Here is a 15988-nt window from a genome sequence, read left to right as displayed (position 1 = left end):
TGCATAGCCTCGGCCAGCATTGCTAACCAAGGGGTTAGACAGTGCTCGATCCATAAACATTGGATCCCACATAAAGTTACAATGGATCAAGAGACCTACATCACGTAACAAAGGAGATGAGCAGTGTGTTCGTGACCGTGGAGTCTATAGTATCCAAGCACCACAGGCTGCTGGATTGACAGAATGTGGGTGCCATGGCCTTTTGGAGAGAACACTCTGTGCAGATGAAATGCTATCCTCAAAGATGGAGCAGACACCTCAAATCATCACATATTATATGGTGCTGCGTTTGCAAGATGTGGAAGGCATGGATCCTGGAAGCAAAAGGTGAGAGTAATAGTGACCCCACTTATCATCGGCCCTTGTGTCCCCTTTAGGGGATTTGTGTTTTCCTTCTCTGCAACTTTGAATTCTAACATTTCATAGTGTTGGTTTTTAAAGGGGTAATGGGCCCACCAAGGAACACAGCAAAATCCTATTTAGGTTATTATGGGATTAAGCTCATGCTTGATTATGTCAAAGAGCTTGTCCCAAGAGTCCAGCAGGTAAAGCGAGTAGTCACCATACTGGCAGGAGTAATTGACCCAACCACCAGGCAGAGGAAGGGCAGCTCTTAACACATGATGAGCAGGAAGAATATATCTGACACTCAAGTGATCCCAGTGTAGATAATAAATGTTGCTGAAAACACAGTCTGTGAACATCATGGTGACCAGAGACCCACGGCCACTCTTATTCAAAGATAAGTGTCTGGGTCATCTCCACAATCCAGCCACCTAGACCAGCAGAGGTGTTCATTGATGACAAAGAGACTCTAGAATAGATGGTGGTCGTCAGTCAGGATAAGTGTCTGTTACTGTCTGTTCAATGGCAGGGATGGAAGTTTTTCTCACTAACCTTCCTTTTGTAAGATTCTTCCAGGAAAAGTAATCAAACAGAATACTGGAGGAGCTTCTCCCAATATTAGTTATATGAAGCAAGTGGGTCCCAAAGAAGTGATGAGCTGCCAACAGAGGGTGCCACACCGTGGCAGATCCCCCTCCAACTTATTGCATCATTCCCCCAGCTGGTGAGAGTGTTGATGGCAGATAACTCTAGGCTGAATTCCCTTTCTGGAACTTTCTTGAGGATGGAGAGAGCTTCCTTCCAGAGAGGAGCCTGCAATTAACACCCAATTTGAGGCAACTTTGAAGAATGGCTTCAGCTCCAGAGTTTCCTGTGGGATTGACGAAGAGCTTTGTGGAGATGGCATTACATTTCCAATTCACCCTCTCCCCATTCCCAAATCATTCCCCAATAAACCTCCTGCGATCTCTATGTTGGAGTATGATTCTTGGATTTCTGACCTGTGACAGAAGGTTTGTGCCAAATTATATCCCAGTAGAAATACATGAAATGACAGTTTCATCACAGAATTTCTGGTATTGAATACCTTGCTTTTTTATAGTTAGGGGTTTCCCCCCCTTGTTGTTATCATATAAATATGGTGCAAAATGGTACACTAGTCATATAAACATGGTGCAAAATGGTGCACTAGTTTTACTTGGAATTTTAAAAATTACTAGCAAGGTTGAAAAGACCGTACAAGTTCATTTATAGAATGTCTGTAGGCATGACTGTGGCTGGATCTGGTCTTCATATATCATCTGGGTTGATGGCTATTTCTTTGTCATTTTTCATACTTTACATGGTCCACAGTAGAAGATTTGAAGTATGCTGGTCTTGTTTACCATCATATAAGACACTACTCTGTCCTCCAATTCCCCAAATTCCTAGAAGGGCCAATTCATGAAATTGGGTTGGGAATATGCTCAATATAAATACAATTTTTGTTCGAGGATTGTAAACATACCTCAGAGCTTCTCTTTGTTTGTTTAAGCTTTTCAAGCTTGTGACTTCAGCTTTTCCAAGGCCAGGTTATTTTCTCTGGATGCAGAGCCACATATTTTAGGACTAAATGTGCAGACATATCACTCAGCAGCCATGGTTCTGTACTAGAACCCCCTTCAGATGGATAAAAACTTCAACTTTTATCTAAATTCATTAGGAAAGATTAAACAATCTTAGGCTATTTAGAAGCCTTTACAAAAGTCAGAAATACTTTTATAACTCTCAAAACTGCTACTGACATTTTAAAAACTTGATTATGCAAAGAACTGCATCTCTGGGATGTGGAATTACCCACTGTCAAAAATAACTCAGTTGAGACCTGGGATCTTTTCCCTGGCTCCCAGAGAAGCCCTGCTAGTAGGATTAGTTAGCAGACCTGAATCCCCATTTTGAGCAAAGACATCACATGTGATTAATGAAATATTTGGAAACAGACACCACCTGACTTAGGATGGCTTAACTTGAGAAGTTCAAATCTTTATAGGCTTATCATAAATAGCACTTTGCTGCTGCTGCTGCTAAGTCGCTTCAGTCGTGTCTGACTCTGTGTGACCCCATAGACGGCAGCCCACCAGGCTCCCCTGTCCCTGGGATTCTCCAGGCAAAAACACTGGAGTGGGTTGCCATTTCCTTCTCCAATGCATGAAAGTGAAAAGTGAAAGTGAAGTTGCTTAGTTGTGTCCGACTCCTAGCGACCCCATGGACTGCAGCCCACCAGGCCCCTCCGTCCATGGGATTTCCAGGCAAGAGTACTGGAGTGGGGTGCCATCACCTCCGAAATAGCACTTTAACTGTAATGAAAAAACTTTGTATTTATGAATTCCTATCAGCTGAAGCTGATGTGCTTTTCTCATAGACTTAAGGCAATGCAAATAATTAGTGACAAGACAATGTGGTGTGTTGATTTGAAAGGTGAAAAACCTTGATTATATGAATTCATGATTGGTTAAAGAGCAGTCACACTCTGAATTAAGCTATAAATCCTTAGCTTATCAGTAAGGCATTGATTGTCACTTTTAAAAAAGACTTTATTATTTATTTATGGCTGGATCTTCATTGTGCATGGGCTTCTCATTACCGTGGCTTCTCTTATTTCACAGCACAGGCTCTAGGTGCGCCGGCTCAGTAATTGTGACCCATGGCTTAGTTGAGGCTTCCCTGGTGGCTCAGATGGTAAAGAATCCATCTGCAATGTGGAAGACTGGGGTTCAGTCCCTGGGTTGGGAAGAGATGTCCTGGAGAAGGAAACGCTATCCACACCAGTATTCTGGCCTGGAGAATTCCATGGACAGAGGAGCCTGGCAGGCTACAGTCCATGGAGTCACAAAGAGATGGACATGACTGAGCAACTTTTACTTCACTTTAGCTCACCAGGCTCTGTCCATGAAATTCTCCAGCCAAGAATACTGAAGTGGTTCACCATTCCCTTTTCCAGGGTATCTTCTCAATCCAGGGATCAAACTTAGAGTCTCCTGCATTGCACATGGATTCTTTAGGTGAAGAGCAAAGGGACTCAACCATATAAAATATCTGCATCTCTATTTGTCATCCTACTGAGGCACAGAGAAAGGAAAAGAGATGCGGATTAACAGTCATAGAGCAGCGCTTAATATGCAGACAGACTATGGACAAAGGATCTCATTTAGTCTTTATAAGCACCTTGCCAAGTAAGTATTATTGTCTACATTTTTTAGGTGAGGAATCTGAGGCTGAGGGAGATTAAGTAGTATGTCCAAGGTCCTCGGAGTTAGTAATTGGCAGGACTGAGACCTAACTGTGGGTTTATTTTTTGTGCTGGTTTTTACCAATAATCTGTTGTTGTTATTGTTTAGTCGCTAAGTTGTGTCCGGCTCTTTTTTGACCCTATGGACTGTAGCCCACCAGGCTCCTCTGTCCATGGGATTTTCCAGGCAAGAATACTGGAGTGGGTTGCCATTTCCTACTCCAGGGGACCTTCTCAACCCAGGGATCAAACCTGTGTCTCCTTCTTTGGCAGGTGGGTTCTTTACCACTGAGCCACCAACGAAGCCCAACCAGATAAAATGGGGCTAATAATACGTCTTTTAGAGTGATTGTAAGGATGGATTCTGCTGATGCCACCAAATTACTTAAAATAGTGTCTGGTATATAGTAAGTTCTCAGTGAATATTAGCTTTCATTATGGTTGATCAGATAGGTTCTTCCAGATTGTAGGTGCCCGAACTTGAGTAAACCTTAGTTTTCTCATCTTTAAAATATGGAAAAATAATTAATCTTGCATGGCTATTTTATTTAACAAGCAGAGACTTTGTCTGGGTTCTGCATGTATTACTTGATTTTACTTTCATAGCAGCCTAATGAGGCAGGTACCCTTCTGCTACCCATTTTATGGATGAAGAGATTGAGGAACTCAAAGTGTAAATTTTTTTCAGGGTAACACTTCTGGTAATTAGCTGAACTGAGATTCAAATCCAGACACTCCAGCTCAGAGTTTGAGTTTGTAATGACTACTCCGTGCTACAGATGGAATGAAATAATATTTGTAAAGCATCTGTTCAGTTTCTGACACGTGGCAGCAGCTTAGTAGATATCAGCTCCTTTCCCATCTTCTGAATAAAACACCTTTTGAAATTCTGGGGGAAAGCAAAATGATGTGAATTCATCAGCTGGCCTGCTTGCTTTCCTAAAATATCCAAGTTTGTGTGACAGCCACATCCCTGTGCTCTTCGAGGGTGCCCAGAAGCAGGTGAACATATCCCTCTCTCTGATTAGGCCCACCTTGGATCATCTTTCCTGCTGACGTGTTGGAGTTCTAGAAGCGGCATCAACACTCATGCACTCACCCGTGTGCCCTGATATCCCAGAGAGCAGCTCTCACTAATGACAGTTCTCAGCAGAACAGCTGGAGGGCACAGCTGATGCTTCTAATGACCGAGAACTAGTAAATGGAGATAAGACAGGCAAGGAGATGGTGCCTGATAGCAGTATGCACCACCCGACGCTGCTGTTGGGAGTTCTCTGGTGAGGACGCTATGAGAATTTCAGGCGGGACGATTCTGTGCCGGGCAGGACTGCCCTTAGAAAATCAGCCTGGATTGTTTCACCTCTGGTCGGATTTGTATTAATAGCATCCTTGACTGTCGGGTACGAAATGCTGGTAATTCCATTGTCATAGCAATGACTAAAAATCCAAATAACCTGTGCTGCCACACATTGCCGCCCTGGGGTCAAGAGGTGGTATATCACCTCTGTGGGGAACTACTTCCGGTAAGGCCCACGGGGTTTACCAGGGATAATGAGAAGGCTTCATTTCCCAGGGCCTTGCTGTTTACAGTGAGGGGGCGGCCTGGAGCTCTTAGCATCAGCCCTGCCTGGGAGCTTATTTCAGATACAGAATTTAGGCCCCGCCCCCAAACTCCAAATCTGCATTTTAACAAGATCCCCTGTGATCTGGATGCACATTAAAGTTTGAGAAGCCTTATTATACCAAAGAGACAATGGACTTTGAAATTAGAAGTTCCGGATGGAAATCAAGACTGTCTCTTCCTAGCTTTGTTACCATGGGAGGGTCACTTAATCTTTCTGAGCCCCAGTTTCCTGGTCTCTAAACAGATCTTAATACCTCCCTCATGGTGCAGGCAATGGCACCCCACTCCAGTACTCTTGCTTGGAAAATCCCATGGACGGAGGAACTTGGTAGGCTGCAGTCCATGGAGTCGCGAAGAGTCAGACACGACTGAGCGATTTCACTTTCACCTTTCACTTTCATGCACTGGAGAAGGAAATGGCAACCCCCTCGGGTGTTCTTGCCTGGAGAATCCCAGGGATGGCTGAGACTGGCGGGCTGCCGTCTCTGGGGTCGCACAGAGTCGGACACGACTGAAGCGACTTAGCAGCAGCAGCAGCAGCAGCATGGTGCAGGCACATAACAGGTATTCGACGCTTGTCATTCCCCTTCTCCCGTCTCCTTTGCTTCTGAGCACGTAGTCAGGAGAAGCAGTTTGGTTCTTTGGCGATCATCAGAAAATTGTGGCAAGATGAAGAAACGAGGATTTTTTTCCCCTTCCCCCCACCCACTTGTCTCATCTTTCATTTCTCTTCTCTCTCCTGCATTCTTCCACAGTTATAGACACAGTTCTAGCCAGGTTCCAGCTGGGGCATTGCTGGGAGGTGACAAACCCTGGAATAGAGGGCCTGTCTGGCTGTGACCTGGATTGGGAGAGGCCAGGACTCCTGGTACAAATGGGTTAGGGGTCAGGTAAGAGGACAAAGTAATTTTCAAAATAAAATTTGGGAATGACAGCAAAGAATGGATCTGTAGAGAAAAGCCCCTGGGGGCAAATTCAGGTTCAGGGAATTGGTTAGGCAGACATGGATGTGGGAGTGAGGCTGGAGGGAAAGGGGAATGGGGAACGGGAAATATCTGGGAATAAAGAAGACGAAAATAAACTTGTCAGGACACTGTCAGTCCTTTCACTTCACCCTCTTCTGTGCTCCCACTGTCCCCTGCACATTATACTACCAAGGTACCCACTGCTTTGAATGGAATCACAGGATTGACTCTTTGATTAGACTAAAAGCATTCTGGGGATGAATACTATCCTAGGGATCATGCCTTATATCACTGGTTTCTATATCTAGAATGTATAAGCGAATATTCTGTTGAATGGTAAATGAATGAATTAAATTTTTGCTTCCAATGCTTCAACTCCATTCCAGTCTAATCCTTAGGGGAATCATGGTGCCTTTAACAAGTCAAACGAGAGGCTCTCTGTTGGTCTCCAATCCCGTATGCCTCCATCAGGTAGCAGCCTGGATTCCCCAAGGTGCCTTTCTTTTTACAGCTGATGTCTGAAATGTGGAAAAGGACCAATGGGGAAAGGATGGTGAGTGGGCAGAATCTCTGGTCTTCTGGTTTTCCTTTCCTTGTGGTTTTGACTATGGTTAGATTGACAGTCTGTTACTTTCCAGGGAACCAGCTACCAAGCTCAGAGAGACTTAGAAAGAATGATGATGCCTTTCTGAAGATCCATCTGTCAGCTCCCTGTGATGACTCAAAAGGCCAGTCTCTGAGACACCAGTTCAGGGATGTACCTTAACTGTGATGGGGACATTGAAACTGGCCTATGAGAGATGGACAGAAAATCCAACCTCTCCATTCTGGAGGAGAAGAGGGCCAACAGCCAGGTGATGCTGAGAACCCTTGGAAGGTGACAAAAGTCTCAAGGCTGTGGCCCATGAGGAAGGCTGTTTGGTGAGCTTAGCTGCTTTCCTGAAATGGATGTCAGGAGGAGAGAGCTCAATCATTCCAACAGCCCCTGGGCCTCAGAACCTGAGACTAATTGCCACTGGGAGCTACTCAACCTGTATTTCATTCCATAGCATATCACTCCAGAGCTTGTTTTTGTGGCTCAGCAAACTTGGACTATAAAGAAAGCTGAGTGCCGAAGAATTGATGCTTTTGAGCTGTGGTGTTGGAGAAGACTCTTGAGAGTCCCTTGGACTGCAAGGAGATCCAACCAGTCCATCCTAAAGGAGATTAGTCCTGGGTGTTCATTGGAAGGACTGATGTTGAAGCTGAAACTCCAATACTTCGGCCACCTGATGCAAAGAGATGACTCATTTGAAAAACCCCTGATGCTGGTAAAGATTGAGGGCAGGAGGAGAAGGGGATGACAGAAGATGAGATGGTTGGATGGGATCACTGACTTGATGGACATGGGTTTGGGTAGACTCCGGGAGTTGGTGATGGACAGGGAGGCCTAGCGTGCTGTGGTTCATGGGGTCGCAAAGAGTCGGACACAACTGAGTCACTGAACTGAATTGAACTGAACTGAAACCCATCTACTGGGCTTTCCAGCTGAAACCCATCTACTGGGCTTTCCAGGTGACAAAGTGGTAAAGAATTTGCCTGCCAATGCAGGAGATGCAGGTTCAATCCCTGGGTCTGGAAGGTCCCCTGGAGAAGGGAATGGCAACCCACTCCAGTATTCTTGGCTGGAGAATTCCATGGACAGAGGAGTCTGGTGGGCTACAGTACATGGGGTATCAAAGAGTTGTACATGATTAAATGACTGAGCACACAAACCCATCTATAGCCTGGAGTTTCTTCCCCAGAGGGAGGGCGACTGGTGGGAAACGGAGGGCGGTATGGCTGTTGGAACGTCCATGCTGAAAGTGAATCAATGAAAGGAAACCCTGCTTTTCCTCTCCCCTGCTCATCCCAGCAGGTCTTGTATCATGCTCCAGCTTTCTGAAGGCTTCCTCCTTCTCAGAAGACTCCAGACAGAGGTAGGGAGCTGGGAGTCACTGGTGGGTAGGTGGATAGGGGTAGGGAAGACCATGGCTCTGCCTGCAGCAGGCAAAGTGCTGAAAGGCATTTTGAACCCTTTCTCTATTTTCTACCCCCACCTTTTGTTTTTTGTTTTTGTTTTTTCCTATTTGTTGGGATGGATGAGGTGGGTTGGAGGGCTGGGCAGAGGAGAGAGGGAAGGGCAATAAAAGTAGGGAGAGGAGAGTATTTGGCACATTATATGTCCATGGGGTTGCTGAGGGTCGGACATGACTGAGTGACTTCACTTTCACTTTTCACTTTCATGCACTGGAGAAGGAAATGGCAACCCACTCCAGTGTTCTTGCCTGGAGAATCCCAGGGATGGGGGAGCCTGGTGGGCTGCCGTCTATGGTGTCGCACAGAGTCAGACACGACTGAAGTGACTTACCAACTGACCAACCAACCGTTCAGTGTGAACTGTCTCCCCTCCCCCCATTCATTTAAAAGTTAGATCAAATTTGGGACTTCCCTGGTGGTCCAGTTCTTCCAAAGCAGGAGGCATCGGTTTGATCCCCAGTTGGGGAACTAAGATGTCACATAATATGCAGGTCAAAAAATTAGGTCAAACTAAAAAAATATGTATTTTGTGGTTTCATAAAACCTCATTTATTGTCTTTAGAACTCCAGAGGCTGGGCCTGACAGGGAGGTTGGTCACTCAGGCCCGGTGCTCAGTCATATGACCTGTACCTCTCAACTTTTGCCCTATCTGTTAAATATATGCGATGTCATTAAATGCTTTTAAATCTAAAAAAAAAAAAAAGAAAATAGAAGTAACAGCTATATATGTGTGTGTGTGTGTGTGTGTGTGTATAAATTTAATGACTATGAGCAAGACAAAGTGGTAGCATTATAAAAACAGTGTCCAGTCCAAGAGCTCCTTTATTTTTTCCAGTCCCAAGTTGTACTCACGTTTTGACAGAACATTTGCATCATCCTGCCATGGAAAGAACCACAACCAGAGGAGGTGTTGATTGAGGACAAAAAGAGCCTATGATGGTAAGTGGGAGAAGAAAGCTACAGATAGCAATGTTCCACATGACTAGATGTGAAGAGGAAGTGTTTCATAACTATGCCTATTCTCCTCCTAGACTTGATAGGTGTATAGGTATATATATTAATCAGTCCCTTTTCTCTCCTTTCTCATCCCCCTCTATCTAATATAAAGCAGTCAACCCTGTAATTTAGCATTTAACTCACAGAAGAGCAATCATTGTACCTGAACTAGGAGGAAATATTTTGGGAGGTTAAGTGACATATGGGAGGTGGTGTCTTTCTTTTTCAGTGGCTAGTGAGTGTCCTTAGTTGTGTAAGGGACAGTTACATCACGTTTGGAATAACATGATGTTATGTCTTTTGGGGGAAGTTCTAACCTGGGGTAAAGGGATGGGCTCTGCTCTCCATATTCAGCTCAGAATCGTTACCATGCTATCCTCTGAAATACAGAGAAGGCAGGAACCATGTGTCTTGCAATCTCCTTTCCTGTGGGGTTCTGGCTAGAGCTTGTCCACAAATAGTTCTCAGGTACGATACAGACAAGGCAAAGCCATTCTCCAGAAGCTGTTGCTGTCAAGATGTGTAGGCAGCTTCGCTTCTCCATGAGCTCCCAAGAACCATCTGCCTCATAGCTGCAGCCTGAGATGCCACAGCCTCTCAGGGACCCAAGAATGTCAGCAGTTACCCGGCACGGCTTGCCTAACCTTTTTTCTTCCTGCTCTTGCAACGCTTGTGTAAGACTCTCATTTCTTTCCTTTTTGTGGCTAACATTTCATTGTATATATATACTACATCTTCCTTATCTGTTCCTCTGTTGATGGACATTTAGGTTGCTTCTATGTTCTGGCTATTGTAAATAGTGCTGCAATGAACTCTGGGGTATGTGTATCTTTTTGAATTATGGTTTTCTCTGGCTATATGCCCAGGAGTGGGATTGCTGGGTCATACCAGAGTTCTGTTTTGGGTTTTTGTAAAGCAACTATACTTCAATAAAAATTTTAAAAAGACTCCATTTCTATCTGAAATCCTTGACTTCAGATTAAGATTTTAATGAACATCCCAGAAATTCAAGGAAAAGTGTTTTTTGGTTTTTGTTTTGTTTTGTTTTGTTTTTCCCTGATGAACCCCCGTGACAATGCTGAATGTCCTGGCACAGGGGTTGAGTGTGGTCATGTGACTCTCATACCGCCTGGCAACACCTGGCCTCTGACTGACTGGAACTTTTCAACACTCTGCCCAGCAGTGTTTGTTGCAGCAACTTCTGTCTGAGTGCCAAGGGAGATGTGGTCAGTGGGAGAACAAGATGGCAGTCTGGACTGTCTCACCATAGCGGCTGTGTGGTCTGGTGACAGGGAAGGGTCACCCTGGAGTCCTTGTTGTTGATTACAATGGATGGGTGACTTTGGTAGGTGACCTTGGTTGACAGTGCCAGAATCTACATAGAGGCAGCTCAGAATCTGGTTGGCTGGATGCCCTAAGAGTGGGTCCCTCTGGCTATTCTAGAAACCTTCCAAGAGGTAGGACTCTTGCCCAGCTTTGGCCTCAGGTAGTCCCATTGGGTTCACTGGGTTGGCTGGCCCAGCATCTGTGGCAGGAATCTTTAGCACTGAGTCAGGGTTCTGTGGAGGTGGCCAAGCGCATGGACTCTGGAGGTCCACTGGTGACAGTCGAATCCTGCTGCACCACTTACCAACTGCATCACCTAGGGAAATCTGTTAATAGCAACACTGTTAATAGCCCCATTATACAGATGAAGAAACTAAGGTCTGTAATATAAGTATCTGTATAATGGGGCTATTAACAGTATCTACCCCATGGGATATTAATCCATGTAAAATGCTTAGAACAGTATCTTTCTCATACTAAGTGCTATGTGAGAATAAGCATTGTTACAACGACACTGAGGAAAGACAGGTTAGTGTGGTGATGGAGGCTTCAGACAAGTGGGGTCAGTGATGCCGAGGGCAGCACCCTCAAGCCCAGGCTGCTGTGGACTTATGCTAGACTCCTGTGGAGAGTGACGAGGCTGCAAGTGGACAATAAGAGCGAGGTTTTCACTAAAACCCTGGGCAATGGCAGTGCCCTGGCAGATTGGGGATGAGGTGAGGCAATCTCCTTCTTGGCAGAGAACATAGCCTGGCGGGGCAGCAGGAGTTGGCAGACAGTTGACAGTGCCTGGCAGGGGGACATGTGCTTGGGAGCTGACTGGGCTTGCTCTGGGCTGCGTGCCAGGCACTCTTGAGATTGCCCGAAATAGCTGATGGGGGACTTTGCAAGGGATGTGAGAGTCTTAAAACCTGGATTATATTTACATCAGATACCAGTCCCTTGGGTGGAAAGAGGTCTGGTGACAGATAGACTTGGTTTGAATCCCACCTCTGCTACTTACTAAACTGTAAATACATGGAGAGCAGAGGCCATCTTTTTCATTATGGAGCAGACAGAAGGATTCAGTCCATGCATGAATGAATTTGATATCCTGGAACCTCAGCTTCCCCATCTGTAAGATGACGAGAGTGTGAAAACCACTAGAGGTGATGCAAGGAATACATTAAACAGTTGTCCACAGGCCCCTAAAGTTCCTCATGAATATGCATTACTTCTTTTTTTTAATAGTAAATATTCAGTGTCTTGCTTAAATAGAAACACCATATATTTGTTGACTAGAACTGATTAATACTGTTTTGGTCCAGAAAACATAGTACATTCTACACACACCAGAGACTACATCCTTTAAGAGATCTTATGAGTGTTTTTCCCAGTTTGATCAGTGCTGTCTTTTTTTGATTATTTATTTATTTGGCTGTGTCCACTCTTAGTTGTGGCATGTGAGATGTTTAGTTGCAGCATATGAGGTCTAGTTCCCTGACCAGAGATTTAACCTGGGCCTTCTGTCTTGGGAGTGCAGAGTCCTAGCGACTGGACCACCAGGGAAGTTCCTTGATCAGTGTTTTTAATTGTCACTTATGACTCAATCCTTTCTGACAAAAATCAAAATATAGCTATTAGCTATTGGGGCACACTGTTGAATTTTAGGAGAGTAAAAGATGGAGATAGGTTACTCAACCATTGAAACAGATTATGACTTGACTTGGAAAAGCTATGCTACAGGGGAAAAAATTGATCTGACCCAGTAATTCAAAAGATGTGAACACTATAAATTATTATTAGGCTTTTCCTTTCTATGCACACACTTAATGTGCTTTCTGACCAAACCTGTGCAGGCAAGCTTGGAATAATGGAGTTATTACTTGTTTTTAGGGCCATGGCAGGTCCTCTGAATGATCAATGGGGAAGGGCTTGTTTCATGTCTTGTCCTCCTGGTCCATCTTGACTCCTCCCCATCAATCCTCCATGTTGTGGCACTGGAAGGCAGGTATCTAACGTATTAAGTCTGACCTTAAGTTTAAATCTGTTGGGGGCTGGCGTGAGGCACTCCGCCCATGGCAAAGGTCATGAGGAAGGAGGCTCGACATACGCAAAGGCAGGATCGAGCCTCAGGAGTTCCCCTGGAAATCCTCAAGCATCTACCCCCATAACCAGAGCCTGCCTACTTTACTACTTTGTGCTCTCACCTACACCTCTGACTTTACGGGGGGCTGTCCCCCCACCACCTCTTTTGGAGAAGAAGTTAACTTAGAGCTCCAGTTAATAATAATTCCTGGGCGTGATAGGAGTGTTTCAACCTACAAACTCCTCTGAAGGTTCTCTAGCCTGCCTGACAGGCTTGTCTGGCCACATGTGATTGCTCACAGCCTCCCAACTGTGAGAGGCACGAGATGCTTTAAACCTTCTAAAAACAGGTTCTTTAGAGAAGTTGGAAAACTATTAGTATAAGTACAGTGGGCTGATTAGAAATTGTATTGGTGAAGAGTTTTTCATTTGTTGAGCCAATGTTTACTGCTAAGTCTCCACATCCCCTGCCCTTATACACATTAATGAATATATAGAAGAAATAAGTATTAACCTTTGATATTAATCATGTTGGACCTTAGGCTAAGTAAATTCTTTCCTTAATTAAAACCCACTACACCCTCACCCTATAGGAATGTAACTTTATCTGGTACCTTCGGAAGGTGGCATCTGTTTTAAGAATAATCACCCCTGGAGAAATAAGTGTTGACTGACCGCTGTCACAAGGAGAGGGTCATAAATTGTCAGCAGGCCCCCTGGCCAGAAGATGATGTAACGCCCCTAAGACCTCTGTATACATTTGTATGAAGCACCTGACTTTAATAAAAGTCAGGACTGCTGACCCCGCGTGACTTTTGTATAACATCTCAGTGTATAAAAACAGACTCTGGAAAATAAAGAATTGGGATCAGTTCCTCAAAAGACTGGTCTCCCCCTGTTGCTCTCTCTCTCAAATTCTGGCTGAGTCTCCATCTGGAGCGCGGAACCCGCCATGCTTACTAATTATGCCTGGGCTTCTAAGATCCGACTGGGGAGGCCTCAGTGTCTCCTCTCCTTCAGGAGAATGGAAGGACGCCTGCGGCCTACGTAAGTGGTGCAAACTTCTTGTCTTGAAGTTTTATTGGTATCCCACGTAAACCAAGTTACTCAGCCTCTTTTCTCCACTGAATTTTCCTGCTGAGCTATCCTCATTCTATTACTCTTTATATCTTTGATGAATATTTAAATTAAGTCGCCGACGCCATCTCCCCTTCGAATACCCTGGATCAGCTGGGGCAGGACCCCGGCATAAATCCATCATCAAATCAACATGCTCTAGTTTGCAAGAGTATCCCTTTATTTCTTATGTTGTAAGATGTCTGGGCTTTGCTATTGCCATTTTCTTCAGAATTAGAATAGTCTTTGGTTGGCTTCTGGGGGTGGAAATAATATTCTGGATGATTAAAACTGCCTACTATTTCACTGTCAGATAGGATGGGTGTGCTGAGTGTTTTTGAAGGAGAACAAAGCAAGTATCAAATGTATTGCTACCACCTTAATATAACTTATTATATATAACTATTTGTCAAATCAAAGTGTTTCTTTTTACAACTATTTTATAAGGCATGGTGTATAGTTAAGAGTAAAATCACTGCTTGGAAAGTTTCTTCATTTATGATATCCTTCAATTCTGTTTCAAGATCAGAGAGAACTTCCCACTCTGCAGAAAGTATTATTTATTGATGTGGGATAAATTTTCTCTAAGAAGGAGCCATGGCTGCTTAATGCGAGCAGTACCAAGCACAGCAACCAAATGGCTTGAAAAACAAAACATATCAAAATGTGAATCACCACTGTCAGATGCAAGCTTTTAAGAACTTTAATTGATATAATTATCATTAGTATGCAATATGTCTTACAACAAATGTAGATACAATGACATCAAATAGCAAAGAAGTTGCACGTCTTTCCATCTTTAAACGGTGTGAGCTTACCCAAAGAAAGCAATCTGGCATTGGTCTCTTGGATAGCACTATTACCAATATCAACTAGCACTTTAAAATCAAAGTTGAAATGGTACATTCATTTGCCAAAAGAGGTAAAAGGCAAAGAAGGTGAATCAACGTGCAAATTAGCATCTGGCCCAGTTGCAAAATTCATTTCTCAGATGCGAAGGATTGAACCATGCACCCCTGCAAGCAAGACAAAGGGCAAACAGATGATGGTAAACCCAAATCAACTCCACAAAGAACTCAGAAGACTTCGGGGTGGTAAAGGCCAGGTCCACGGCTGTTAGCGCTCAGATATCCACACGTGTTACCCTAACTCAACAGTCTGTGAGACCTGCATCCTGGGCCATCCTTTCATTCAGGGATGGAAACCATCCTTTGTGGTCCCAGGCAGTCAGGCAGTGGCATTGGGGCACAGCTCAGAGCTCTAACAGCTGTCTGTATGTAGCTACTAGACAGGTGTCATTTAATACATTTAAGTAAAACAACACACCAAACCAGAAACCAAGATCACTTATACATCTATGTAATACTTAAAATGTCTATAAATATTTTTCTCCAGAAACTAAAAACACTGTAGACATAACTTCATTAATCCTCACAACAGATTTGTGAGGTAGCATGGGGTGAGGTCCATAGGACAGCATCACGCCCGCCTAAGAAATGAAGACACAGACGTCCAGGGAGGGCCGGAGCCTTCATCGGGGCCACAGGAAATCAAGGTTGAAGCCCATTCTGTCAGCATTTGTAACCTATATTCTAGAAGGGGCTTCTAGTGTGAGTGACATTCTCTCTAACACTTTCTGACTAGTCCAGTGCCTGGATGGTGTGTGGTTGTTGTAGACCCATTGGAGTCAATTCCCTTGTGTAGAGCTTGAACAGACTCGCTCCCTGAGATAAAGGACGTCACTTATTGGCATATGTTTTGTGTGTGTGTGTGTTGAATGCAGTTATTAACATTGTTGGCCAACTTAAACACAGAAAAATGCACTTGGAAAAATATTCAAGCCATAGGTATTTTCTACTAACATAACAAGGAGTTCTCGAGTGTTTAGGGGAAGCTGTCACCTTGCCGAATGCATGTGCTGCAGGCCCAGAGCCCTCTCTTTATCATAAAGATCCAGAAGTTCATAAGAGCAACCAACGTATCAAAGCCTCTTGTACAACAGCAGCCTTGGTGAGGAAAACTGCTTGCTGACCCAGTGATTTGTAACTGGTCAGGATTCCCTGGGAAGAGGCCGGTCCCTCTCACCCAGTGTTTTTGACTCAAGCAACATCCAGAAGACCACCTCTCCAAAGGGGCTTCATAGACATTTTGTCAACATATCTGTGTCCGAGTGAAAAGAAAATATATGGAATGTCCTTTGTTTTTGTTGAAGTGTCCTTTGC

Source organism: Bubalus kerabau, chromosome 7, assembly GCF_029407905.1.
Source record: "Bubalus kerabau isolate K-KA32 ecotype Philippines breed swamp buffalo chromosome 7, PCC_UOA_SB_1v2, whole genome shotgun sequence".
NCBI classification, from domain to species: Eukaryota; Metazoa; Chordata; class Mammalia; order Artiodactyla; family Bovidae; genus Bubalus; species Bubalus kerabau.
Note: the sequence above shows the minus strand (reverse complement) of the source record.